Genomic DNA, 27928 nt, shown 5'->3' with positions numbered 1-27928 from the left:
ATATACTTTTTATCTTGAAACTATGCAGGAAACATGGTTATACCATTTTAACTCTGAGTCTAACTTTAAAATGACAGCCGACTGCTATGTGTCTATCATACCCCAATATTATAAAGCATAGTGTTCTTATACTTGTCAAAAAGCTTCAGACATGCCTCCCCCACTGCTACTCCAAGCTATGTCTCTCCATGTCCATGTGAGTTGCTCTCATGAAGAAGATGTCTCAATAGCACTCTACTTTCTCTATCCCGATTCCAAGTGTGGGATGTGGATGCTCGGCCCTGGAAGTGCAGGGGACAAACAGATTTGGGAAATGCTGAGTAGAGGTGGACTGGAAACATTTTGCTTATCCTGGGGAAAATTTTCCCCTCCCAAGTTGGGACACAGACTCGGAATTGTGAAATTTTTCACAAACTGACCATTTGAAAAAACATTCAGTTCAGGTCAATCAGAACATTTTTGTTTCAATTTTGACTTTTTTCTCTGTAATTCACTTAAATTTTGAAATAAAACATCATTTGTAACTGAAAACATGGAAATTTTGGCTTAGAAAATGTTAAATGGCACATTTCCACATTTTTCTAAACCTTTTTCCCCCCAAAAAATGTTCAAAAAGAGAAATTAATCGAAACTGACCCTTTCCCACACACAGGGTTGATTTCAACAAACTGGCATTTTCCAAGACATTTTTTGTTGGTTTAAAAAATCCCCAAACACCTCTACTGTTGAGTCCTCCTCTGTTGAGCTGCCAAGCAGGGATTCTCAATCCCAGTAGCTAGAGGGGAGGGATGCCAGGAACAAAGTAAGGTCAGTTAGCATTCTTCCTCCTCAGCATCCACAAAGGGAGAAAATGAAATTGATTAATGTTACCTCATACTGAGAAGTGGTGTCATCTTAAGTATGTCTTTTGATGATGAGTTGTTGCTAGTTGCTGTGAGTATGTTTATTAATGCGGGTTACGTAAGAGTGAATAGATAAGGGTAAGATGCTGTGTTGTAATAGATGTGTATATACGTCTAGATAAATAATAATAATGTGATGATGCCCTCCAGAGGAGGGCAATGAAAATGATGAGGGGGGCTGGGGCACATGGCTTATGAAGAGAGGCTGAGGGAACTGGGTTTATTTACATCTGCGGAAGAGAAGAGTGAGAAGGGATTTGCTAGCAGCCTTCAACTACCTGAATGGGGGTTTGAAAAAGGATGGAGCTAGGCTGTTCTCAGTGGTGGCAGATGACAGAACAAGGAGCAATGGTCTCAAGTTGCAATGGGGGATGTCTAGGTTGGATATTAGGAAAAACTATTTCACTAGGAGGGTGGTAAAGCACTGGAATGGGTTACCTAGGGAGATGGTGGAATCTTCATCCATGGAGGTTTTTAAGGCCTGGCTTGACAAAGCCCTGGCTGGGATGATTTAGTTGGGGTTGATCCTGCTTTGAGCAGGGGGTTGAACTAGATGACCTCCTGAGGTCTCTTCCAACCCTAATCTTCTATGATTCTATGATATGCAGTCATGATGACACATCTAATACTGATGCCACATCATGGTATGAACATCTCAAGATAATGCCACAGCTTATGTTGTGGCTCCCTGCAACTCTCCTTGGTGAAAGGGGCTCCTTTGCTATTAAAAGCTGAGTCCATCTGCCCAGAACCCAGTTCCAAGCCCAACTGCACTGTGTACTGGCCCACGGGGCAGATGTGTGGGGCAGTGTGAGAAAAGAATCTGCTTTCAGAGGCCACAGAATAACTCTTGAGCTGCTCCTTGGAGGCTACAGCAGCCCAGAGTCCTCTCATTTAGCAGCTTGCAGGGGAAGAATCCATACAGAAATGGATCTTCTGGCCCAGTCCTTATCCACCCTCACCCCACCCTCGTTTGGCCCGTGGTGCAAGGAGCTGATGCAAAGTGGGCTCTGTGCCATGCAGGGAGTGAGTATCCCCTGCATGCCTCCTACTCACTCCATTAGCTTCCTCTCTCTGCCACAGCAGACTCTCACCAGTGTCTCTGCCAAGGAGCCCTCTATAGCCATGGAAATTAGGACTGGATTTATCTCCTGGTCAGAGGCAAATTGTTTTTGTGGGTCCTGGGACAGAGGAAGTGGGGCCCCTTCCCACCCCTTCTTCCTGCAGTCCCCCTGCCCATCCCACCCTCCTGGCGTTCCTGACAGGGAAATGGGGTCAGGGTACAAGGGCTTCCCCTGCCTGTCCGGCACTCCTGCCAGAGAGTGGGGTCAGGGCACAGGGCAGCCATTTTTCCAGGGCCCCCCAATTGGCTGGGACGCCTGGGCACAGGTCCCATTGGCCCAGTGGCTAATCCGCTACTGCTTCTAGTGTACATAGTAAGAAAATGGTATTGTCTGCCAAATGACTGCTCTGAGAAGGTCGGTGTACTATATTCTGTATTGTCACAGCTTTCAACGAGTTAGGTTGGGTGGCATAACCTAACCTAGCTAACCTTTGGCTTTCCTCTGGCACTAGTGAGTTACATGATCAAATTAATTTTGCTCTTCACCCTGGTGACAGGTTGGAAGGAAAAAAATGAAACCATGGTTCTCTGTTCAGAGTCTGTCTGCACTCCCACACTCTGTTCTAGTAGTATAAGACAGGTTGATTTTTTTTTAATTGAATGACCCATTGGTACCTTGACTGCATGCACAAAGCAGGCATTTCAGGGTATATTTAGTAGGATTTCATAAATAAGTCTGATATTTATATGTGAACTTTGCCCTTTATGTGTCAAACTTTCCATTTGCATGTACAAATACCTAATGTGTGTATAAAAACCACACAGAGATGTCCATTTTTGAAAAATAAATTGATGCTATTAGGTATGAGAATCAACACCCCATTGGGATGTATCAGGGCAGTGGGTTTTTAGAGCTATTGTTCCTGACTGTCCTATGCACTCGGAGAGCTTGACACTGGTGGATATGAGGAAGGTTTACTTTACAGGCTTAACGGCTGCAAATTTTTACCTTAAATTTTGCTAAAACTGACAGAACTCTCTCGGCAGTGTTGGTTCTTTGCACCACTGAGAACCAGCTCATCTTGCCTTTTGTTTTTATTGCTGCGTATTAGGATTTAGACAGTAAGCTGTGAGGAGCTGGCATTTTTAAAGTTGTCGCCCTCAGAGATCTTTAACAGAGACTTTGATCCCCAAAGTTATATATATATATATATATATATATATATATATATATATTTATTTTAGATGATGAAAGGCCAGAATTTTACTTTTATATTTCAGCAATAAATGAGGATCCCTCTGAACTGTTTAAAAAAAAACAATTCTTATTAATTGTAGGTGAAGGATTAAAGGGGATTTAAATAAGGGAAGTTAAACTGATTACTTTAGTGATGGCTCTGACTGCATATTCCTTTTTTTTTCATTTTCTTTTTTCCAGTTTTCATTTCTTGTCTCATGACAGTCTTCTCTTTGATAGCATCATTTCTGACCTCTTCCCAAGGGTTGTCTTACCAGCTCCTGACCATAGCATCCTGGATGTATCCATCAGGGAAATCATGCAGAAAATGAATCTGCAGCTTGTTCTCTGGTACATCAAGAAGATAATACAAGTCAGGCCATATCTCTTCTAATTCTTTACAGCCTGAGTATGTCAACTGAGTTATTTGGTTTAAAAGTAATATAAAAGAACTTGAAGCCATCCTAATATATTAATATTTGAAATGCATATGTAGCTTTTCTTCTAGTGATAGAATTGCTATTCTGTACCATTTAAACAACTTGATAAACACTTCTGGTGTGAAATCTTTACAAATGAAAATGGTTTCCCCCTGGAGAAAAAGAAAACTCCCTGTTTAGGTTTTCTTTATTTAGACAAACTGTGATCTTGCCCTTTAGAAGAAATGCTTCCATTTTGTAGAATTTATCACATTTCATAACTTTTAGATTCATACTATAACTTCTTAGACTAAATTTCTACAAAGCCCTCCCTTTTGGGAGAAAAATTAAATCTTGTCCTTTTAGAGTGAAAAAAATTAGAATATGCACAGCTACTACTTTTATGGGGAAATGAGTGATCCCTCTGGGTTAAATATTTCATCATTATATATAAATGCAATTTTTTTTACAAGAGCTACAAAATCATGCTAGCTCGGCATGGTTTTATGTTGGTAGGAAGCCCTCTAGGGGGTAAAACCTCTGCTTTGAAGGTACTTGCTGGGGTTCTTGAACAGACAGAAGCAAATGATCTAATGAATGAACATAGAGTGGAGTATGTTTTCATCAGGCCAAAAGTTATCACTATGGGACAGCTGTATGGTCAATTTGATCCAGTTTCACATGAATGGAGTGATGGTAGGTGTTTCAGAAAGCAGAACAGAGCTCCTGTAGTGAAAACTACTAACCATTTTAATTATATTTTCGTGTTTAGCCTATTTTGTCGTGCAGTTCTCCAGAAGGGCTTGCCATTTGATTTCTAAGACTCAGGAGATTTGTTTGGGTGGTGTTTTGTTTAATTAATAGCTGGTGATTTTTTTCATTGTAAAATTAACTTAATTTGTTTAAACCCACTTTTGAATTTGATAGCTAAATGGTAAGAGGACAAATTTCACATAGACTATTTTTAATGTGGCTAAGTGGACTAAAAATAGATTGACGGTTCAGACAAACTTCTAGCTACTGCTTGCTTTCGGTTAAGAGAGTAGTCATGAAAGTATCTTTGCAGTGCAGGAATAAAATTAATAGAAGTGATGAGATAGCCAATTATGGAAAATCCTGCTCTGATTTACAACCTCTCCAGCCTCATGGAAGTAAGGGTGTTGCCTGCTGTCAAGGTTGATTTCCCCACTCTGGCACTTCGAGTGCAGAAGGTGGGGACCCACAAGGATTTTAAAAATTAATACTGGCCATTCCAGGTTTGTATTAAACTCCCAAGGTTACAGCTTCTCTCTGACCTTGGATGCGTAGATGCTGCCACCACCCAAGGGCAAAACCCCCCTTTTTGGAACCCAGGAAGGCCACACTTGGGAATTCCTCCCTGTGGGGTACTCTCAAGCCCTTTCAGCCCCTCTCCGGGGAAGAGCTGAGAAAGATAACAAAGGAAATTAGCTGTTTCTCCAGCTAATTCAACAACATATGCACAAATCTCTTATGACATCAAAAATCCAATCCTGTTGTTAAAAAAGATAAATTTTATTAAAAACAAAAAGAAAGAAAATACATCTGGAATTTAGGCTTTTGCTAGATTTAAAGAACCAACTTACAAAAACTAAACATCAAGAATAACCTTCTTGAGGTCCAGCTTAAAAGTTACAAGCAAACAAAAACATTTGGGGTTAGCACAGAGGAGTCCACAAGCCAATAAGAAATAAACAGAAATAAATCTAATTGTGTCTTTTTAGACATTTTCTGATTTATCAGTAGGTTTTAGGAATGATTTGATGATTTCCATATGTGACAAAAAGCTTTTTATAGCATAGTCCCAGCCCTGTCTCTGCTCTGTCCCTTCTCTCTGGAGAACAACAACAGAACAGACTGAGAAGTTTTTCCCAATTTTTAAAAGTTCTAGCCCTCCCATGGGCTCTTTTGTTCAGGTGCCCATTCCTTTCATTTTACCTGTGGACCTTACTGTGTAAAGCAAGTAGAGAACAGCTACTAAGAGGAATTTTATAGCTAACTGGCTGGCTGGGTGTCCATAAAAGGGAGCTACCCCCTTCCCCCTCATTTATCACACCTGCATTGAAAATCAGGGCAGAATTTGGCCACTGGATTGAGATTGAAATTTAAATCCAGTTTTTTACAGTTTTTAGATATTGAGAGGGGGAAATTTATGAACTCAATTGTTTAAAGAATATACATGCTTCTTTCCTGTAATACATCCTCTTTCTAGCACTTCAATGAATTGAGTATCATAAGAAGATTGTTTTGTACTATGTTTAATCTATTTCTAAACTGAACAGTCACAAGGGAGCATGAGAAAGAAGCGATACAGAGAGGATGGGAAATGAATATCAGGAAGCAAAGACATTTAACAAACAAGAATTTCCAAAATGAAAACAAACATGTGGCTTGAATCAGCAGTGCACAGTCATGAATGTGCTCATTTTCACAATGCCCTAGAAGCAAATATGCCATATGAGAGAGAAGCATAGTATATGACTCAATGGCAAAGGCAAGACAAAACGGTCCCTTCTTACAAACTGGATCCAGAAGTGTAAGACAATATTCAATAATTAAGTTACAACATTAAAATATACAATGATGGCACAGAAAAGAGAGAGGCAAGTTAATAAGCCAGGGCCAGGGAGAGTGACTGAATTGTTAGCAGTGTTTTGCAATGATATGACGAGTCTGTCAGACGGACGGATTCAGGAAGACTGTTGCAGGTGGTAAGAGTTTGGGAGGGGAAAGTCTTTTAATGAGAATAACAGGATTTGCCAAAGGAACAGAGAGAGGGAGGCAGCGCTAGGTTAGTGGAGGGAGGAAAGCAGAGAGACAGAAAAGGAATTTCACATTTAATGTTGTGTTGTAATGTTGTGCCACATCCATCTCTTCATCAGTGAAGGGCTCAGTCATACTTTTGTAGAGCTAGCTGTTGAGGCTCACAGTATTTTCCCTAGCAATGCATTGCCCTCACATAAGGAAGTGTAGATAATAACGGAAAACTGTCCCAGTCATGCAGGCTGAAAGACAAGATGTGAGAGGGTGTGGTTTAAATAGGTTGCAACATTGTTAACTTAACTCCTCTGGGAACTGTCTGGCAATAACCCATTCAGTGCAAGTCATCTCTCCTTCCCTAATCTGCTCACTTGGCAGAGGGTGGCTGTCAGCCAGCCATCCCTGGGGTCTAGCCCATTCCTGGGACCCCACTGCCCTCTCCTAGTATGAGGGTTAAGGGGCTAAGGAAAGAGGGTTATCTCCTCACTGTACCAGACATAAGGAGCCCCAACCATGATCTCCAGTTTCTTTAGGAGATGCTTTCTCCTAAGTCCACTACCAGTTCCAGTTTATCAGGGAATCAGAGCCCCATGGAACAAGTATCTGCACTGGACACCTACCAAATTGTGACAACTTGAACTGTACCTCCTGACCTACCTACTGCATCATTGGACTGCTATGAGGAAGGCAAGAAAACCCACCCAGTCTGGCACTGAGGGAAGAATTCCTTCCCAGACCCTAAAAAGGTAACTAGTGCAATATCCACAGCAGAGCAAAAATCCCAGGGGTGGGAACTGTTGATCTGGGCATACAATGCTGTCCTACTGCAGGCATAAGGCGTATATGACCCCCCCCTTGTGTATGTAGGAGCCAATGGGCTTCTGCTGAGCCCTCCTCCAACCAGCCAATCTGCTTGGCCAATGCCAGCCCCACTCTCAGCTGCTCCTCCCTCAACCCCCAAGGGACCTGGCTTTTTAAAAGGGTGGGAGGAAGAAGAAAGATGAAAGAAGAGAACCCCTTTTCCTCCGGCTAGGCCAGACAAAGACTCCACACCTTTGATGCTGTATAGGTCCATTTGTACTCCCTTTGGACAGTTGGTTCCACTCATGGCCCTACCATACACCCTACATCTGTGTTCACAATAATCATCTGATATATGCAGGTCAATATGATCATTAGTAAAAAGAAAAGGAGTACTTGTGGAACCTTAGAGACAAACAAGGACTCCTTTTCTTTTTGCGAATACAGACTAACACGGCTGCTACTCTGAAAAATGATCATTAGTGTAACAGGTGTAGCTATCAATAGAGATTGTTGCCTGATCTGAGGACTTCTTATCAAGAATAATGCAGACTACACTGACATGGACTGGGCAACAGAGTGCCATGGGGGCAGGGGAGAGAAGAGGATAACAAATCAGAAAAACAGATAAAATAAAGATAAAAAAGGAGACGGTGTGATCAATTTTTGATTGTTTAGCTTTAATGGGAGTACTTGGAGTGCATAAAGTTAAGTAAGCGCTTAAGTCTTACTGGAACATTTTTGTTTACGCAGGTGCACATCTTGCCATACATACTTTTAATTTATTTAATAAAATGGACAGTACTGGATTTCATAGCACAGCAAGGTAAAACCTAGAGACTGGTACCAGTTGAGTGGGGTTGTAGGATTCCTGAGTATTTTAGGATGGAACAAATGTAAAGAATATCTTATTTAAAATATTGTACATATTAAAAAACAAGGTGGGGAGAGGACATAAAAGGATGCGAAAAGCTATAAAAACATTCACCAACAGATGAACTGTTGTTTTGCTCACTTGACTTTTTCCTATGTGTGAAATGTTTTAGATCAGATATCAGGTTTTGCTTTAGGAAAGTGGTAAAATTAAATTACACATGCTATGTTGATGATAAAAGTTAATAGAAATGTTAATGAAAGTGCAAACTACATAGGGTTTGAACTCAATATCCTTGAAATATAAGGACTTTATCCCCCCCAGCAACACAGCTTTTGGTAACATCCAAAAACATGAAAAGTGTTTTTCAAGGGATCAGGAAGAGCAGAGTTAATACTCTAGATGAGATGCTCCTTCTTATTAAAAAATTACATTAATTAAATGCAATTAAATTAAATTAAGAGTTGAAAATATAGTGATCCAGTTATTATTATTTTTCATAGTGTAGACTACATTTTAGTAGAGCAATCACCTCCTCTCCAAACATCTCAGTTATAATTGCACAACATCCCTGGAGCAACTGCAATAAATGTGTAAATAGAAAAGTAATATTAGGAAAGTATTTACATATTTTAATACACTAAGATTTGTATGTCTTCTGTCACTGTCACACTGTTGGCTCTATAAAATAATAAATTGTGCGACTTCAGTGAAGGATCAAATGGTGTCTGCAATATGTTCCATATTCAGCACATTTGTAGCCACAAAATATTGAAGCGTCTGCTTCCATGAGCTGCTCAGAGCAAAAAGCAGGGGAACAGGGCAAGGTGTGTGGGCACAAATCTTGTCCCCTCCCCGACAGAATCATCATGGGGGAAATCTGTGGAGCAGAACCTCAGCTGGTGCAATTGTGTAACTGGCTAATAGTGTAGCTGACGGATATTTCCCTGAGACCAAATCTATGTTTCCCACCTGCTATGCAGAAAAAATCCCCGCTGGAGACAATTTGGACCTATAGGTCCATATAACCTGAAATACAGTTTGGACATATGGCTCAGTTGCCTGCAGCTAAAATATCAAAATAGAATTGTATTATGTCTCATTTAGATGGCAGGGATACTGTTAACATGTTGCAAGAATAATAGCTTAGTACTGTGTACTGAAGCAGACAGGAGATGTTTCTTCTTATGTTCTAGTCATAGCTTTTTTATTTAAATTTAAAAATACACTTTTCAAACTCAATTCTGCCAAACTATGCAGGATGGCTACATTTCAAGGACTATTTATTTATTTAGATCTATTAAAGTCCTGATCTGTAAAGCATTTAAGCACATGTGTAAGGCATATAGGCTCCAATAGTACATAAGCATACACTTAAAATTAAGCACGTGTTTAAATGCTTTGATGAATAGGGATGCACTTAAATATGTCCTTAATGTTAAGCATGTGCTTAAATGTTTTTGGGCCCAAAATGTGCTATCCAATATTCTAGGTCAGCAGTTTTCAAACTGTGGGTTGGGTCGGGATCCTTTTAAGGGGGTCGCCAGGGCTGGCGTTAGACTTGCTGGGGCCTGGGCTCAGGCTTTGGTTTCAGCCCTGGGTGGCGGGATTCCGGTTACAGGCCCCCTCCCCACCCGGTGCTGAAGCCCTTGGGCTTTGTCTTTGGCTCCCCTCTGACCGAGGGCAGCGGGGCTTGGGCTGTCTCAGGCTTCAGTCCCCCCTCCTGGGGTCGTGTAGTACTTTTTGTTGTCAGAAGGTGGACACAGTGCAATGAAATTTGAGAGCCCCTGCTCTACGTGCAAATATGGCTTTTTAAAGTTCATGGAAAACATTCAATTGGATCAATATCCACAGAAAAGTTCCTCTTCAGCCCACCAAGACCTGTACATAGACATTGCATGAAGAAGATGCAGATGATGACTGGAAATTGGAAATTAAATGTCATCAATTCCCAATCTAGCTTTTGAAAAACCTGCCTTGGAAGTTCTGTTTCTTCACATGAATTTCTCAATGAGTATTTGCAGTAAATTCCCCTGTGTGATTTAAAAGAATTGGCTATTTTGTGTGGAGAAGGGAAGTAACTGCTTCAGTGCAGCAATATAATTCAGTGGGGGAAATTTACATGGGTGCAGAGGGCCAACCCAAGAGTGTCCACACGGTTTAAAATCTGCAGTAGGGGAATAGACTGTGGAGCAGCAATGGAGGGGAGGTCTCTGCACCCCTGTATATTGCAGAAGTAGTCTCCCTGTATAGGTCAGTGTGGACAGTGGCACTGGGGATGGGGTCAAGGTTGGCCATGAGATCCAAAATCATGTGAACCCAGTGGTCCCCATATCCTGTGAAAGTGAAGCAGCGGGGCTGAAATCAGTATTCCAGCCTATAGACTGGTCCCAGGATTGTCTCTACAGTGCCACCTCCTTACATGCACACTTCACATGTCTAAAGACCGATTATGCAAGCTTTGTAGAAGTGAAATGAATGTCCTGCTAGCTTCACAATTACCAATTTCTTTCACAGGAAACAGAGATGAGCTAAACTAATTCAGAAAAGTCCCAGTTCCTCTGAATGTGAGTATAGGGCTGGATACTCCCACAAAGCACAGGGTAGATCCTGAAAGGCGTTGAGTACCAACAACTCCGAGCAAAGTCAATGGGAATTGTGGATGCTCATTACCTTCCCATCCACAAGAGAATGCTGTAGTGTGTTGCTATTCACATTAACTCTAAGTGAGGTTTTGTAAAGGCTTTCCCATATGCCCAAACCCCCTTGTTGTGTCCTGTTATCACTGTGACTTTCCAGAATGGCCAGCAGCAATTTCAGTTTATCACACACTGTGAGTAAAACAACATTGCTTGTCTGGCATCAGTTGAAATAAATAACATGAAAATATTTTCATTTACAGTGCTACTTAACAGTGCTTCTCATTTTTTAAATCAGTTAAGAGATATCTGGAATCAGAATAGATGAGTCTCTTTCTCATCATCTGTAAAAACAACAACAAGAAGCATTGATAAGGAAGGCAAAATTAGAGCTGTGCAAATAACAGATTTTTCAGTTCACTGGCAATTCTGAAAAATAGGGGGAAAGTTTGCTTTGCATCAACCCAAAAATAATTTTTAATTATTTTTGGGGGGACAAATCACAGTTGAAAAAAATTGCTGCTGATTGAATGAAACTTTCCATTTTGATTTTTAACATTTTAAAACACTATTTAATTTTTCAAATAAAATTAAAGGAAATAGCAAAACATAAAGTTGTTCTGAATAGAAAAACTGAGATGTTTCATTCTGAAAATGTTAAAACAAAACTTGAGACTCTTTTGGAATTTTGTTTTAAGTTTTAATATTGACCAAAACAATTCACTGAAATCAGCACAAATTCACAAGCATTTCAGTTGAACCAAATCTATGTTTTACTCTGAGAGACTCAGGAGGCCTGTGGCTGGACACTGAATGGCAGGAAGGCCTTCTGGGCCTGATGCAGCCACACTTTCTCAATTTGCTCTGGGTACTGTTGCCCTGGAATGGAGGGGTATGTTACCCCAGAATTTGATCAAGCTAATTGCAACCATATTCTATGCATTCCGCCACCATGAATTAATAAAATAGAATGCCACCTAGTTAAGGGTTAATTTGAACAAGCAAGGCTTCTGGCGGCAAGGTCAAATGCTAACTGCAGGCTCGCAGTTTCTGCTAATCAGAATGGAAGGAGGGGAGAAAAGAGTCAACAAACTGAAACTGAAAGAAAATAGGTGGATGGAGACTTTGAGTTGAGGCACCTTTGATCTTGAAGCTTATTATAACTAGGGCCCTACCAAATTCACAGCCATGAAAAATGTGTCCCGGATCATGAAATCTGGTCTTTTGTGTGCTTTTGCCCTATACGATACAGATTTCACAGGTTTCAGAGTAGCAGCCGTGTTAGTCTGTATTCGCAAAAAGAAAAGGAGTACTTGTGGCACCTTAGAGACTAACAAATTTATTTGAGCATAAGCTTTCGTGAGCTACAGCTCACTTCATCCAATGAAGAGAGCTGTAGCTCACGAAAGCTTATGCTCAAATAAATTTGTTAGTCTCTAAGGTGCCACAAGTACTCCTTTTCTTTTTGAGATTTCACAGGGGAGACCAGTGTTTCTCAAATTGGGGGTCCTGACCCAAAAGGGAGTTGCAGAGGAGTCACAAGGTTATTTTAGGGGGGTAGCAGATTTGCCACCCTTATTTCTGTGCTGCCTTCAGAGCTGGGCGGCCAGATCTGAAGGCAGCGCCCCACCAGCAGAAGCACAGAAGTAAGGGTGGCAATGGCATACCATGCCACCCTTACTTCTTTGAGGATGCCTTCAGAACTAGCCAGCCAGAGAGTGACAGCTGCTGACTGAGGGCCCAACTCTTCAGGCAGCAGCATAGAAGTAAGGGTGACAATAATATACCATGCCATCCTTACTTCTGTGCTGCTCCTGGCGGCAGTTCTGCCTTTAGAGCTGGGCTCCCAGCCAGCAGCTGCTGCTCTCCATCTGCCCAGATCTGAAGGCAGTGCTGCCTCCAGCAGCTGTACAGAAGTAAGGGGAGTAGTACCGCAACTCCCTCTAAAATAACCTTGTGACACCCACCCACCCCATACAACTCCTTTTTGGGTCAGGACCCCTACAATTATGACACTGTGAAATTTCAGATTTAAATAGCTGAAATCATGAAATTTACTATATTTAAAATCCTATGGCCATGAAATTGACCAAAATGGACTGTGAATTTGGTAGAACCCTAATTATGACTAAGATTATTAGGAATGTTTGGTTGATAAGTAGTTTATTGAAGTTAGGAGAGGTGATGATCCAGTAGTGGTCACTATGAGCTGGGTGTTTTGTATAAGTTAGTTATATAAAAATTAGATAATAGAGTGTACTTTGGAGCAGTTCTCTGAAGCTATTTTGAGAGATTTTTTTCCTGACACCAAACTCCCTGGTAGAGAAGCAACCAGCCATTGCTGAACTGCTGCTAATTACTCAATACCATCTGATATTCTAGGTAATTATTTAGGATGTGCTAAAGCTATTGCTTATGTCTGTTTGTGCTTAAATCTAATAAATAGCAGTTTTAGATAAGAGCACGCTTACTTGTATTAATCTTTCATCAGCCAGAAGCTCTGTGCACCCATTGATTTATTCCTGACGCTGCATGCAGTGAAACGGTTAAATTACCACTGCATTATAAAAAACCATGGATACATATCTGGTGAGACAATTGCCAGGAGTGATGGAGGAGGGGACAATTGATACAATTAGTTTGTTTGTTTGCAATAGTGGAGGGGGACAGCAGAACAGGGTCGCAACCTGTAATTTTCCACATTGTAGCCCGTGAATTGATTTACGGTCACATTCCATTACTGATTCAGGGCGCAGGCTGACAGCCTGGTTGGGTAAGAAGATATGTCAGAAGGAAAGGGAACATCTGGAAAGAAAGAAAAGCTGGAAATGATAACAGCTTAGCAGATTTTATTCAGGAGCATGGTAATGGTCTCTGGAAGCCTGGAAGCTTTACTGGTCCTGGAGCATTCCTGCAGCTCTATAAGCAGATGGTAGTGATGCTAGTAGATAAAAGAGATAAAGCAGGTAAAGGCAGAAATAGAGGAGTTAAAGAAAGAGAACATTGAGAAAGACAAAGAAATATACAGCCTGAGGGCAGCTCAGATAGTGGCACTGCAGAAGCAGTGGTGTGACAGTGAGCAAGAGAATAACAGGTTGCAGCAGAAGTGTGTGGATTGAAACAGCAGACAATGGAGAATGAAGGAATTGTTAGGGCCTTACTAAAGAATTCCCAGGATAAGACCTAGGCAGATGACAGGGAATGTAAGAGACAAAGTTGTTCTCTCAGAGCCATGTTGGGAGAGCAAATGGGAGGTTGCAATTTGAGAGAGTCATAGCCTAAGAAGGGGCAGGCGGGTCAGAGGAGGATGTCTACTCGTATCCTTCTCAGTATGAGAAGAGCTTCCTTTTTTCTTGGGCTCTTCGAGGCAGGCCCCATATGGTCCCTTACCTGAAACACTGGAAAAGCTGCAGACACCCACGCCCATAGCTCCCACGGTAAGGAATATTGGTCCGCAACAGAGGTAACCAAGCAGGGGAAGAATGGGTAGAGGTCAGGTTCTTCACCCCTGACCAGGCTAGTGCCACAGGAAAATTGGTTGGCCCATTAACCCAGAGCACAGCCTTGGGATGGCTGGCAAGGATTGCTGGCACCCCCTGTCTCACTCCAGCAGCAACTCCCACTCTCCTCTCAGATCAAGGATAGGGGATGGGGTATGGGTTTGCAGATTCTTTGGCCCATGGAGCCCTCTTCTAGATTTGTTGTTGCTGTCTGTACTTTTCTTGGCTTAGGTTTTCTTTTCTCCCTAAGTCATTCTATATCTACACACACACTACCCCCTTCTTTCACTTCGTCTCTCTATGCTTCTTGTCTCTTCCCCTTCTCTCCGCTTCCTCTCTCCCCCCTCCCGCTCCTTCTGCTTATTCCTCCACCACCACCACTTTTTTTTTCTTTTTGGGTGCTTTTTGTTTTGAAAATTAAGCTACAGTTGGCTTTACTGAAAGCATTTTATTGAAATTGGAGTATCCCACTCATATAATCTCAAGTCATATTCTTTACCACATCGATAATCCACACCTGTATTTGCATGCGTGCCAGGGCCAAGGAAATATTACTCTGAAGGGCACCAACAGCCTGTAGGAGGCAGAGGTGGTCCTCTTCTTGGGATTGCTCCTATTCCTCTAAACCTGTGCCACCCCATCCTGTATGGAACTTAGTAGATCTCAGGATACCTTCAGGAGTTGCTAAATCCTTTAGGTGTTGACCCATTGTGTTCATTTAGTCGCAACCACCTCCTCATTTATGCTATGTGTTTGGGCATATTGCTGTTGTCTATGTATACATTTCTAAGGTACTGATTCACCACAGCAATCAGGAACAGAGTTGAAAGCTGATATTGAAAGGTCTATGAAGGCCAAATTCAGAAGATATCCTCTTAGGAAAGGAAATATTCCCAATCAGGCTTCTAGCCATGGAAGTAGATATCAGACATTAAAATCCTAATATTATTATATACACAAAAGCCATTTGGGTAACTTCTCAAGATTTCTAAAATGTGCAAGGTAAAAATTTTCTCTCCCTTCATGGCCTATACAGTGGTATTTTTGTGCTGCTAAGACATGAGCTGGTTTCATAGACAAAGGGATAAGAAAAACAGTTTCTTTAAAAGAAAATGCTTTAAAATATTTCTAAAATACACTTTCTGCAAAATATGTGATCTATACAGAATACATTATTCAGGAATAATGTGGCTATCCAGAAACTGGGACTGGCAGCCAGGACTGGAGACTAGGACTGGCTGGACAAGGAGACGGAGACTTGGAGGTGGGTCAGGGGGAAAGGACAGGAGTGGGGACTGGGAACTGTCATGGGAGAGACAGATTGGATGAGGATCCAGTTGTGTGTGAGGCTGGAATTGATTCAACACGGAGGCTGGTGGCAGTGGGGACTGGAAAGAGGAGCCTAGGGATAGACAGAAGGGAGACAGGTACTCAGATGGGGAGCCCGAGACCAGGATGAGAAGCCGGGGCGTGGAAGGGACAGGACTGAGAGAGAGAGAGAGAGAAAATGCTGAAGGGGAAAATAAGCAGCGAAAACCAGAAAATAATCAAAAGAATGGGGGAAATTGCTTGATAAGAGAAAAGGAGGGTGGACTTAGAGAAAAAATATGTAAAATTGTAAAAAAGCTTCTCTGGGAAAACACACACACCAAAAGCATCTGAGAAAAGGAGAAAGAGACACAAGAGAAAAGAAAATGTGAGCTGAACAGAGGAGGTTGGGGAAAAAACAAAGTACACATAATTTATTCAATAGAAGGTTTGCTGCCAAATTGTTGTGATGAAATATATACATAATTGAGCAATAAGGCATGACAGAATGCGATTAAGGTCTAATAATTATACAACTTGGTGTTTGTTAGGTATGAGGACAAAGGCAGAGTCTTGCTGACTGCCAAGGTTTCTTTATTTGGTTTACAGATTTCTGAATTTACTCTGCTCTTTTTTCAGCATTACCCTCCTCCCCTGTTTCTACACCCTCTGTGCTCTTTTTGTGTACACCTGCTTCCCTATTAAATCATACATGGGCAGTGGCATTAGCTTCTTCCCATTGCACTGCAGCCATTACACTCTTCTTTGCACATTCCAATAGAGATTTGGAATCCACCCCCATGGATCTTTATTTGTCGATCTCACTATATATATATCACATGCATAAAAACTATATTAAGAGAAAATGATTAAGGTTGTGAAGTTAAGCACTCAAAAGTTAGGAAATGTCCCATGCTTCAGAAGAGATTAGTTTCTGTTTAGGAATCACTAAGAGCACATGGTGAAAATGATGGAAGAAAAAATCAAGCTGGTGGACTGCGTGAAGAAGATTAAGAACAAAACTGCAAATAAGGCTGAATTCGTAACGTGCTCTGTGTCTATTTAGCTGAGTCTGTTTGCAAAAGTTCAGCTGTCATCCAGTGGAAAAGCAGACAAGTTTGAGATTAAATTGAGAATTAGCAATGTGCAAAATGGGAATGCTGGAGCATTCTAAACAAGGAACCTCTATTTATTTATTCTAAATGAGAGCTATCAACTTGAAGAACAAATTGAACCTTTATTGTCTGAGCCTGATGGCTTCCCTGAAAAAGTCTTCAATTTGTGAGCATAAATACATTAGATTTTGAGGCATTATACTGGTACTATAATGAGGGGTCCCTATAAGTATCAAGGATACATTGATCAATAGATTTTATTTCTCCAAAATCTACACTCGCACTTTAGAATCTATGAACTTGGAAAATATGATTCTGGAGTGCATACTGATGGTTTTCTGACCTTTAATTCTCTATATATCAACATTTAGCCTTATTATAAATTGAATCTACTGAAAAGAAAAAATAGACCAGAGCTGGAAAGTTTGGATGTGGAACAGAATCAGAATTTAAACTTACTCAGAGATCCTGGGTGTTCATATTGGTTGATGCAGCTTTTTATTATTTTAGAAATAAGCCTGAGTCACAGAGTTCAGATCCAGAGCTGGATTTGGACTTCCCCAAAGGTTTTGATTGGTGGTTTATGGACTTGATAATCTGGTTTGGGTTTAAAAGCCATAGCATTATTCATACAAGTGAATGGGAGAGACCCAGGCTTTTGTATAATTATCTTGTAGCTACCACAGCTTTCAGCTGAAAGCAGGGGACAATCCTATTTCTTTCTCAGCACTAAGGATGCAATGCCATTTGTGCAATCTAAGTAACTGGTGGGAGTGATGTTTTCTATAAGGCCATCAGATCAAGGAGAGGACTCAGACTGAATTTAACTAATGAAAATTGTTTTCCTTCTTTCCAGTTCATGGGAAATTTTCATGTAATTTGCAATAGGTAGCCGTGGCTGAATGGATAAAATACAATTTCAGGGGGACCAGATTTTTCTAGCTTGTCCTGGCTAATATTTGTTTTCTGTACAATCTCTCTCTCATGTAGGCTCCTAAAATGAGATGATATCTTTCCCCAGACGGAGGTAGGAGGAAATTATTTTCCTTAGTAACAAACATACACATAATTTTTAAATGTTTAAGTTATCACAGCAAATCAAAATGGGGGGGGAGGCATAGACCAGTGGTTTGAGCATTGGCTTGCTAAACCCAGGGTTGTGAGCTCAATCCTTGAAGGGGCCATTTAGGGATCTGGGACAAAAATTGGGGATTGGCTCTTCTTTGAGCAGGGGGTTAGACTAGATGACCTCCTGAGGTCCCTTCCAACCCTGATATTCTATGGATTGCATGAGGTCAGGCCCAATATTAGAGCCAGATTCTCAAAAGAGCTCAACACCCAGCAGTCCCCACTGTACTGCAATCTTTTGAAAATCTGTCCCAGATTGTGGGTGTTGAGCTAGTTTTGAATTCTGGTCTTAATATATTGTTAGTATGTGAGGAGACCATGGTCATTGGCAGTGGGAAGGGAACTTTACTATCTGCAGTCAGTTTTACTCCTGCTTTGTGTTGTTAAGGTTTGTTTAGTACTGTTGGGCCAAATTCACTAGGGGTTTAGGCTGGGATTTTTAAATGAGCCTAAGTGAGTTAGGCACTCAACACCCATTGAAATTCAGTGGCAGTTGGATGCCCAAGGCTTGATAGTGGCATAAGTGACAAGTGGTGCATAAATGGGTCCAAATACAGTAAATGTGGTGGTAGTATAATTTGCAACAATTTAGTGGGGATAAAATAGGCCATTTCTCTGATGGTGTAAATAGGTGCAGCTCCATTGACTTAAGTGCTGTTTCACTCATTTACAGCAGTAGAGATTTTGACCCAATGAGTACAATTTACAAGCAAATGGAGAGAAGGGGGTATAACAGGAAAACGAGCTAAGAGGAAGGTATAAGTTAAGGGCCTGTTTCGTTATACACCCTGCTGTAAGTTGCTTTACCAGCTGCACTCCCATAGTGAGTTACTTACCCTAGTTGGACTGTATACATTGCATGCTGCATAGTGAACTTGCCAGACTTGGGATATTTTAAGAGCGCGTCTGCACAGAGACTTACGGTATGTCTACACTGCAATCAGACACCTGTGGCTGGTCTGTGCCAATTGACTTGGGTTCGTGGAGCTCAGGTTCATGGGGCTGTTTAATTGAAGCATAGACATTCAGGCTCATGCTGGAGCCTGAGCTCTGAGACCCTCCCTCCTGTCGCTATCCTAGCTTCTCCTAACCTGCATATTCTCCTTACACTTACATCTGACAGCAGTAGTACTTGTCTCCAGCACCCATGCTTCATCCTGTCTGGCAGCATGGACATTTCTTGCCTGCTTTATTATAAGATGACTGCTCTCTTCCTACTATTCTCCCTGTTAATGAAGCGGGACTGAAGGGTGCTCAACACTTCCCCATCCACTCCCAATTGCAATGAGCTCTCCTAGTGAGGCTTCTCTTGCCCCTCAGAGGGTGCCATGGGACTGCCTGACCTTGCTAGTGTTAAAAGTAGGCCTATGGGGCTCCTTCTCAAATAAGAACCGGGTGTGGTCTCTGCAGTCCCCCAAAGCACTTATTTTTGTGTGCATGACTCTCATAGTGGGCAGTTCTGATTGCAGTTTTCCTTCGTATTTTATTAAGTGAGCACCAAGGAGAATGCAGTAGTTTACATAGAATGAGAAAAGAACCCGTTTCTGCATCTCACCTTTCCCTGGGTTATACTCAAAGTTATACAAAGGTGCTCTGGAAAATCCAGCAAGTTCAACCTCCATTATTTTCCTGTGGTGCCTCCCTGCCCTGTTATTGGTTCCACAAGGCAGAGTGCCAAGAAATCCATCAGTCTGGCAGCTGTGGGTTTTTTCATGCTGATCCAGTAAATATTTGCTGGGCCATTTGCTCCATATGCCACACAAATGTCAGTCAAGGGGAGGATAGAAGACACCTGGGGATAGCCATGTTGAAACACCATTTAAAATGGAAATACCAGTTCCAGTGGCTGTGAGAACAAAGATGCCGAGGCAAGAAGTGAGGAGGAGGTGAAGTCACAAATGATACAATTCCTGACTCCTAGAGGATCTTCCACATTCATTTTTCCATCATCCTCTCCCTCCTTCCTGCTTTATAGCTCCTCTGAAAATGAATACGGTGGTGTAAAATAGGTCTAAACTTTTCCACAGACATCAGTGAATTCAGGGAATCAAGGACACAGGATCATGGCTCTGCTCTGGGGATGGGCAAACTAGTTTGGATAATGAATGGGGGGAAACAGAATCTTTGTCCAAAACTAACAACAAAACCGGCTCTTCTGTGGTTTAAGAACCCTTTGGTTATCACTTTTGTTACCATCTTATTTTCTCTTTCAAATAAGTTTGGATGCTGCTGCATTTCCAGCCACAACCAGGAGGAGCGGATATATTGCTCAGTGAGCTATTATTCTGATGTGGCTAGTATGGCCAAAGCAAAGAAACATTAAAAGTCATGTGAGAGAGACCGATTCCCATTTTGCTTTCCAGGCCAAAGAGGTTCAGATACGTTGAAACATGCTGAAGGTAAATATCTGAGGTCTGATGTGCCTCTCATTTATATTGATTTTAACCTCTGTCCATCTCCTTGGGTTTGAAGGGAGTCAGTCCTGAGTCACACTTGTATAAAAGACAGAAGGATCAGGACTCAGAACTTTAGAATGCTTATCCTCCTAATGGAACCAACCTTTTTGGGGTTTGTTAGATACATACAAGATTAAGTAATATTCACAAAAGTTTTAGCAATTATATATGCCCCAAGGAATAGTGAAATCCCATGGGCGTTGGAGGAATACACTGTGGTAGGGAGGAAGGAAACAAGAAGCTATTACATCTTGAAAAGGGCTTGTATCTCACACTGATGGATGCAATATAAAAACCTAGGTAGACTAATTTTCTGATGGATTATGTTTTCTCTTTCTATGAAATACAAGGCAAACCAGTGAAATGCAGTATGTTAGGCACCCACCACTCTGTTGCTGCTGCTTGACTTAGAATTGTTGAAGTGACTGAGAAATTGCTGAATTTCGCTTTGCCCCACTGAAGCATTCTCACGACATTTGCCATAGTAGCAAATCATGTTACCAAAAAATGAGGTATTCGTGTCAAGACAGCGGAACATGACTTACAAACACTGACAGCAACTGGAAATCAAATGTTCAGTATTGGGAGCAGTGTTTGCTAATGGAAGAATGGCTGTTTCCATAGAAAACCCCAGAGAAAACTTGGCTCTCCCTTGGCAAAGTGTAAAGTAAGCTACCACCAATGACTATCTTGGATAACAAGGATTATTAAATCAAGATGTATCATTTTTCATATTAAGCATATCCAGTTTATACATTTCAAATTAATATTTGGTGAAGGAATTTAATTATTATAGATCATAGATCAAACCTTTATACAATAAAAAGTTGAAAACAATAAAAGCCTTTATGATCAGCTCAATTTTCTGGTGATACTTTGCTGACAAAGAGAAACTGGTCAACTGTATCTTTTTGCTAGTGTGATGGGGAAGTTAAAAAAACACCCTACTACTGCAGGAAAATTATAAATAAGTCAGGCATTGGTAAGAAATAACTGAATATTATTCAGGAAACCTACTTTACTTGTTCATATTTTTAGTGGGGGGGGGACAAAACTATTTTTACAACATATGAATTTTTTCTGTGTTTGCTGTTAGATATTTTTCAAGTTGATAGGGAGGAGAAGTAAGAGAAGTGTTAATTTTCTTCTTTGCTGTTTGTAGGGGGAAAATGAATCCATTCACTTCCCTCAGACATAGAAAAGAGAAAAAGTAAACTAACTAAAACTAAACTAATGTTGATAGGCAAATCAGTGGCACACTTTCTTCCTTCCATGCTTCCTTTGATGTTGTGTAGGCTATCTGTGTGAAAAGGAATTGTTATACCAGAGGTGAAGTCATGCTAGTGGAGTAGGAAGAGGATACAGAGGTGAGTGAGTCTGAGACTGTTATCTGTCTATTGTTTGACAATACAAAAGGTAATTTTTAACTCAACCCTGTCTGTCATTCATATGACAGGTTTCAGAGTAGCAGCCGTGTTAGTGTGTATTCGCAAAAAGAAAAGGAGTACTTGTGGCACCTTAGAGACTAACAAATTTATTAGAGCATAAGCTTTCATGAGCTACAGCTCACGAAAGCTTATGCTCTAATAAATTTGTTAGTCTCTAAGGTGCCACAAGTACTCCTTTTCTTTTTGTCATTCATATGTATTCCACATCCCCTGCAGCCCAGTCCATCTGTCACCCTCACTCAACCTGAGAATTCTGATGCCCACCTCTAGGAAATGGAAAGCATATATTAAAAATAATGAGCATTGCTTTTTGCAGTGTGCTTTTTGCAAAAGCTCCCACTGATGGGGGTGGCTTATTTATTTGTTCAGATTGCTTATTTCCTGTAATGTTATGTAACATTTGTAAAAGACTTGCCAGCTATCAGCTATTAATTGATTTATCATGAGGGGGAGAAGGTCAGTCTCTGGTTCTTTCAAATTTTGTTTTCAGACAATTTCTTTATCATCTTTATGCAATGGGCTCACTCTCCATTCACTCCTTTACTCCTTGCTATTACAAGGAGGCACTTTTCTCTCCTTCAGGATGATCAACAGCCAGATCCAGCAAGAAGTTAAAAGTCACAGTTCCCCTATATTCTTATCTGCCCTGATTGCCCATAGTGGTCACAGACTAACTAAAGGGATCATATCCTTAGAGATTACTAACACTGAGACATGAGAGAGTGTTCTGATGTGCTCCCATACCATTACCGCAGTGGACCAGCCACATGAAAAATGGAAAGAAAATACTATATATTTTCCTAAAAGGAATTTACAGTCTCTGAAAGGCAATCAAGTTTGCTAATTTGTGTCTGCATAATAACCAACTCTAGGAGAAGGTTCACCATTTATAATATGACAGGTTTCAGAGTAGCAGCAGTGTTAGTCTGTATTTGCAAAAAGAAAAGGAGTACTTGTGGCACCTTAGAGACTAACAAATTTATTTGAGCATAAGCTTTATAATATGTGATCTTTTCTTAGGATCCTCACTGTTAATGCTGTGCAGGCAGAGCAAACATGTACAGTGCCACAATAATTCTGCTATTGAATGGCCATCATACACTTTGGCATTGAGCAGTCCGTTTATATTGTACTTTTTTGGGTGATTGACTATTGGTTGGGGGCTAGGACACAACTACTGTATTAATCTTAATTCACATCTTTGTGGTTCATTTTGTCTATAGTGCCATTATATGAGGACACCCTAAAGACAGTGATTTATTTAAAACTCCGGACAATTAGATCCCATACGTAGTGTCCATGAAGTTCCAAGATATTCACTGAATTACAAACTTGGCAGTCTGAAATGCCTATAAATGCCACATTTTCCTTATCTGCCTTGTTCTGGTGGCCTAGTCTTGGCATAGAATTAACAACAGGTGTGATCAAGTGTAAAGAGGCCTTTGGTGCCAGCGCTTTAGTTCTTGTTCAGTGTGAGGATCTATGGCAGAAAAGATGGCACTTGCAGGGTTAGGCAGAGTGCCATGTAAAGCTTGGCACAAATCTTCTATGCCAAGGTTCTGGGCAACTTTTGAATGGGCACTGTGCCATCCAAACAGATGGAGATGAACATAGGCAGGCAAGAGACCATTTATTTATATCAGCTTTGTTTGCCTAGGAAATTATTCCAAATTGGAGACATCAAAACTTCATTCTGTCCAAGCTTCTGCAGCTGTGATTGAGAGGATGTATCATTGCAAGTCCAGCTAGATTAATTTTGAAAAATAAGAACAATATATCTGCAGCACTTGGGGACATCTTGTTGGCTCTGTATAATTACTTCAAGTTTTGCACAGGAGTGATGAAAGTTAATGAGCTTCCACCTTCGGTCGCCTCTTTGGCTCTTCATGGAATGAGCCAAATGAGCTTTCACAGCCAGTTAAAATTTAGCCAGAATAGGCCAGCCAGATGTAGAAACCTACTCTTTGATCTTTTCCATAAAGAAGGCTATGAAATTTTCAATGGAAATAGAGCTCTAAATGACATGGCTTATTTTCCCATAAAATTAACTTCTGGAAGCAAACCCCTTTAGTACTTACTTAATTCCTACCTAGACAACTGACTCATCTAGTCCAGATCCAGCAAATGATCCCCAGGTTGTTTCTTGCTCTCTATGGTTTAAATCTCTTTGCTTGAAAAACTTCTCTCATTCCCACCCAATCCAGGAGGAACACTATCCCCGATAATGTCACGGCTAACCTGGTGGCTGAACTTTGTGACTTTGTCCTCACCCATAACTATTTCACATTTGGGGACAATGTATACCTTCAAATCAGCGGCACTGTGATGGGTACCCGCATGGCCCCACAGTATGCCAACATTTTTATGGCTGACTTAGAACAACGCTTCTTCAGCTCTCGTCCCCTAATGCCCTTACTCTTCTTGCACTACATTGATGACATCTTCATCATCTGGACCCATGGAAAAGAAGCTCTTGAGGAATTCCACCATGATTTCAACAATTTCCATTCCACCATCAACCTCAGCCTGGACCAGTCCACACAAGAGATCCACTTCCTGGACACTACAGTGCTAATAAGCGATGGTCACATAAACACCACCTTATATCCTACCTACATGCTTCTAGCTTTCATCCAGATCATATCACACGATCCATTGTCTACAGCCATGCTCTACGATATAACCGCATTTGCTCCAACCCCTCAGACAGAGACAAACACCTACAAGATCTCTATCATGCATTCCTACAACTACAATACCCACCTGCTGAAGTGAAGAAACAGATTGACAGAGCCAGAAGAGTACCCAGAAGTCACCTACTACAGGACAGGCCCAACAAAGAAAATAACAGAACGCCACTAGCCATCACCTTCAGCCCCTAACTAAAACCTCTCCAATGCATCATCAAGGATCTACAACCTATCCTGAAGGACGACCCATCACTCTCACAGATCTTGGGAGACAGACCAGTCCTTGCTTACAGACAGCCCCCCAATCTGAAGCAAATACTCACCAGCAACCACACACCACACAACAGAACCACTAACCCAGGAACCTATCCTTGCAACAAAGCCCGTTGCCAACTCTGTCCACATATCTATTCAGGGGACACCATCATAGGGCCTAATCACATCAGCCACACTATCAGAGGCTCATTCACCTGCGCATCTACCAATGTGATATATGCCATCATGTGCCAGCAATGCCGCTCTGCCATGTACATTGGTCAAACTGGACAGTCTCTGCGTAAAAGAATAAATGGACACAAATCAGACGTCAAGAATTATAACATTCAAAAACCAATTGGAGAACACTTCAATCTCTCTGGTCACTCGATTACAGACCTGAGGATGGCTATCCTTCAACAAAAAAACTTCAAAAACAGACTCCAACAAGAGACTGCTGAATTGGAATTAATTTGCAAACTGGATACAATTAACTTAGGCTTGAATAGAGACTGGGAATGGATGAGTCATTACACAATGTAAAACTATTTCCCCATGTTATTTCTCCCCCCCATCCCACCCCCCACTGTTCCTCAGATGTTCTTGTTAACTGCTGGAAATAGCCTACCTTGCTTGTCACCATGAAAGGTTTTCCTCCCTTCCCCCCCCTGCTGCTGGTGATGGCTCATCTTAAGTGATCACTCTCCTTACAGTGTGTATGATAAAACCCATTGTTTCATGTTCTCTGTGTGTGTATATAAATCTCCCCTCTGTATTTTCCACCAAATGCATCCGATGAAGTGAGCTGTAGCTCACGAAAGCTTATGCTCAAATAAATTTGTTAGTCTCTAAGGTGCCACAAGTACTCCTTTTCTTTTTGCGAATACAGACTAACACGGCTGCTACTCTGAATCCAGGAGCAGTTACAGACTCAGCTGGAGGGCTAGCTTCCCCCTTTCCAGGAGGACTTGGAAACTAGAAATCACCATTAGAAGGCTCCAGCAGAAATTCTTAATCTTCTACTTGTGAGTGATCAGGTTCTCAGTCTTTTGACAACACTGGGATCATTCAGTATTATTCTTGGAGCATTCAGCAATTAGTACTGTCACCTCTTTAGTCAACAAGAGAGAACCTGGAGTCTAGAGACTCCCATCCTCTCAAGACGAAAACTCCTTGACCTGGGTCAGTAAGACGCCCTGAGAGTGTGGTGCTAGGCCACTGTACCAACAAATAGAAAATTGTAAGAAAGAAGCACATAGGAAATAAGGTAACTGAGTCAAGCTAAACAATTTTACATCAAATATTTCCCAATCAATTAATTTTCTTGCTACTACTCATTTATAATTATGCTATAGGTCAGTGGTATAGCTATGTAACTATGTAGGTAAAAAATCATTTTCCATTTGACTAAGTCAACATTAAATCTGCTTGATTTTTTTGGTCCAAATTTGTTTTTGATGACAAAAAGGCTTTTTAATTTAATGAAAATTTTGGCAAGAAAATAAATTTTCTTCAAAATTTGAGGGGGTGGGTTTGGTCAAAAAAGCAAAAATTTGAAGAAAAATTGACAATTTTTGGTCAACTTTTTTGACAGAAAATTATTTATTTATTGACCATCTCTTGTTAGAATATGCAAACTAAGGATTATTCAAATGTATACTGTATGAAAATGTAGGGCCTGATTCTTCTAAGACCTATGCACAGGAGTATAATTACTTATGGGTAAGTGGTCCTTTGAAAGTCAATGAGAAGGAATCCTCATGTGAGCACACTTACTCACATGCAAAAGTCTTTGGGCCTTCAGTCAGTCAAATGTTACAAGCTATAGGGTGGATTAGTTAACTAATAACTGAATTAGTTAAATATTGGTGGCTATATGACAGCAAATATTTTGGTTTTGTGCTAAGCATGATCAAGCCAAATAGGAACTGATTATAAACCTGAAACAATATTTTGCTGGCAAAAATAAAGTAATCTGTGAGAAAAGAGTATCCACTTTTATGAAGGAATTTATTGTAATGTATTATTAATACACAGAGGATAGCTAAAAACTGGAATGTGGCTCGCTGTCAAATAAAAAATGCAAAGTGATTCAAAAATTTATAAAACGCTATTGAGTTATTACAGTTCAGTTATAGATATCAGTAATCATTTTTGCTGAAATACACTCCCTAGATTATTTTACTGCTGAGACATTAGGCTTCTCTCTCCCTGTTACCCTTTCTTTTGGAATAGCATACAATTAAAAATTTTAATTTTTACACAGTAGATGATTTAGCCCCAGTTCAGTCTTGGATTGAATAAAAACAACAGAGTTAAAAATAATGGCCGTATTTTTCCTTTATGGACTGTATTTTGCTGACTTACATGAAAAATTCCTGCTATTATATTTAGACAGAATGAATTGCTTTACAGAATCTGTAAACTTAATTTGTTCACGCACTCAAGCACTAGCAGAACACGATACTGTTCAGAAAAAAATAACCGGGTAAAATGCTTTCCCATCAATGGATTTTCTCTGGTGTGAGTGTTTTAAACTTTTATTACCTATGTCATTCTTATGTATGAGTTCTGTTCTTTGTGAATGCCTGGATCTTTGATGGTAGGTGGATAAATTCTAAAATGGGCATATGTGACTGTCAGTTTCTCTCTATTTGTACATTCCTCTATGCAAGGTAATTCTGAGATGCAGTTGTCACAGTTTGGCACAACTGCACCTGTATTCCCACTCGGTAGTCCAGCAAGGGCATCCACTGTCAGGCTTCTGGCTCCCCACATATTGCCTTTTTTGGGCAGAGATATGCATCTCTCTTCCTGTTGACCAGGGAACGTCCAGGCTGCACAGCTCCCTCCCCACCTTAAGCATACCTGCTTTACCTACCTTCCTCAGATGCTATAAATAATGTAATTGCTACTGTGTTAAGCTATCACACAGGTCTTTCTAAGCAAGCACGTTTATTCTTAAGGTGAAGCTCTACAGAGAAAACAAATTAAAAACAATAAAAGAACCTACATACATACAAATAAGCTTACCACAAATCACCCCAACTCCCAAAAGGGCTCTGGCCAGTGAACAGCCCTTCAAATACCACCAAAAGGTTTTTCTGTGGGTACAAGTTCATAACCACTTAACTCACCCCCCTGAATCTGTGAGTCATGTATTTGAGCTGTCTTCACGTAATAGGTGATCAGAACATAAAACCTCAGAACGTAGCTTCAAAAGGCTGAGTCTGGAGGTGGGAAATTTGCATTCCCTTGCCCCCCTAGGAAGTCCACTTAACTTTAAAGATACATATTGTTTCAAATAGTGCTTTG

At 40.9% G+C, this 27928-nt stretch overlaps 1 long non-coding RNA gene across 1 annotated transcript; it reads right to left on the bottom strand.

Moving 5' to 3' along the window:
* Nucleotides 1-5586: 5586 nt before the first annotated feature.
* On the bottom strand, nt 5587-27640 carry LOC122457804. The gene is made up of 3 exons (XR_006277478.1): nt 27627-27640; nt 26799-26800; nt 5587-5695 (listed from the first exon to the last, which is right to left on the bottom strand). It is a non-coding gene; the product is annotated as an uncharacterized LOC122457804 (long non-coding RNA).
* Nucleotides 27641-27928: the final 288 nt, after the last annotated feature.

This window comes from Dermochelys coriacea, chromosome 1, assembly GCF_009764565.3.
Source record: "Dermochelys coriacea isolate rDerCor1 chromosome 1, rDerCor1.pri.v4, whole genome shotgun sequence".
NCBI classification, from domain to species: Eukaryota; Metazoa; Chordata; order Testudines; family Dermochelyidae; genus Dermochelys; species Dermochelys coriacea.
This window is presented reverse-complemented; position numbering and strand designations above follow the sequence as displayed.